Source organism: Choristoneura fumiferana, chromosome 15, assembly GCF_025370935.1.
Source record: "Choristoneura fumiferana chromosome 15, NRCan_CFum_1, whole genome shotgun sequence".
Taxonomy (NCBI): domain Eukaryota; kingdom Metazoa; phylum Arthropoda; class Insecta; order Lepidoptera; family Tortricidae; genus Choristoneura; species Choristoneura fumiferana.
Genome location: NC_133486.1, coordinates 9,016,133 through 9,017,793, shown reverse-complemented (window position 1 = coordinate 9,017,793; position 1,661 = coordinate 9,016,133). Strand labels below are relative to the sequence as shown.

Below are 1,661 nucleotides of genomic sequence, written 5' to 3'. Positions count from 1 at the left end.
TTTAGGGATAAGTTCGCCTATGTACTCTCTTGTTTGTTGTTTTTTTTTGTATTATTTTTGTGTTGTATGTACAATAAAGTATTTACATACATACATGTACATTATGCATTATTTATTCTTTTTAAACTTTTTGTATTTTAATACGTATACCCGATTAAGTTTATAAAATGAACAGTAAATCATTAAAAAAACTATTCATTTTTATACATTTACAGTTTTTTTGTATTACAATTTTTGGAATTATTAAACCTTGTAACTTATGAACAGGGGTACCAACATCGCGCTACGCCGCGTAGCACTTCACAGCTACGCCGTAGACGCGTCTACGAATTAGTATTTATGAAGCCGAGCTGCGTCGGCTTGAATTTCATTTAGGTATTTGATTTATATACTGTGATATAAATTTAGATTACATTCAATTTATTATAATTTAATTTGACACACTAAGATGTCAAATTTGAATTGTTTGTGCCTGATGAGTACACGCGTGAGTGCAAAATGTGTAAGTAATGTTATTTTAGTGATAGACTATTAAATTAAAAATTAAAAACTACTTCGATAAAAGACTAATATAAAAAATAACCCTTAAAAAGTAAAGAAATAATTGTCTTTTCAGTGCCTAATTAGAAACCAAAGAAACAAATATTTAGGACATCTTGTCGATATGTTTGACCTTAGTTATATTTTCTGATACAACTTTACAATTAATTCTATAATCAACATTTTTCTACACCTATTTTTGTTAAGATTTAAAGTCACGGGACAACGCTAAATTCAGAATGGATATTAAAAGTTTGTTACCTTTTGAGGTTTTGATTTTTTTAAAATAACAATGTCCCCGACATTTATTTCAAAATTTACTTTTGAACTTGTCTTACGTATAGTTATTACTATTAGAAAATTGCAGAACATAGGCAAAGCAGGGATAAGAGCCAGTGCTTTATTTCAATCTTGAACTAGTTTATCCCGGCGCACATCGACTCACCCACATTACCCATATCACAAGCCTCGCAAAATAACCAATTAGTTACTAATAACTCGTTAACAAACAAACTTCAAACGCGTACCCACAGTCTTTCAAGCCATAATTAACATACGTAATTAATTCTTATATCTAACTAATAATTATTTTAATTAATAGACTTCGCGTCTAGACCTTCGACGAAGAAGTTTGGTGGTAAACAAGTTTGCGTCTTAAAATTACCTATTTGTATTGCAATCAGATATAGAATGAGCTAAAATGTGATATTAAATCACTGATGTTAGTCAAGTAAAATCATCATCATTAGCCAAAAACGTCAGAATCAGAATCATTTATTATCAATAACTGTTATATAATGAACTATGCATACAGCTATATACATAGGTACAGATGTCAAAAAGAACAGATGACTCCCATGCAGCTTAGCAAGTCATTGCAGTGCTGCTCTTAAGCTTAAGCTAAAAAATAGATATATATGCATAGGAAAAATTCGTGTCTAGGTTCCTGTCCAGCGGTGGTGTAGGGGTTATAGCACGCAGCACGGATTGCTGAGAAACTTAATTCCATTCCCAACGCTGGTCTCTTTTTTTGGTTTTTCTGTGCATCCATGTCTCAGTTTGTATTTTCGATGTCCTCATTGCAGATTTCATATAATAAATATAATTAAATTATTATTATT

The 1,661-nt window shown here is 30.7% G+C and overlaps 1 pseudogene; it reads right to left on the bottom strand.

Annotated features, from left to right (window-relative positions):
- The window catches only part of LOC141435836 (phosphatidylcholine translocator ABCB4-like), a 4,579-nt pseudogene extending 3,581 nt beyond the window's left edge, over window positions 1-998 (bottom strand).
- Window positions 999-1,661: the final 663 nt, after the last annotated feature.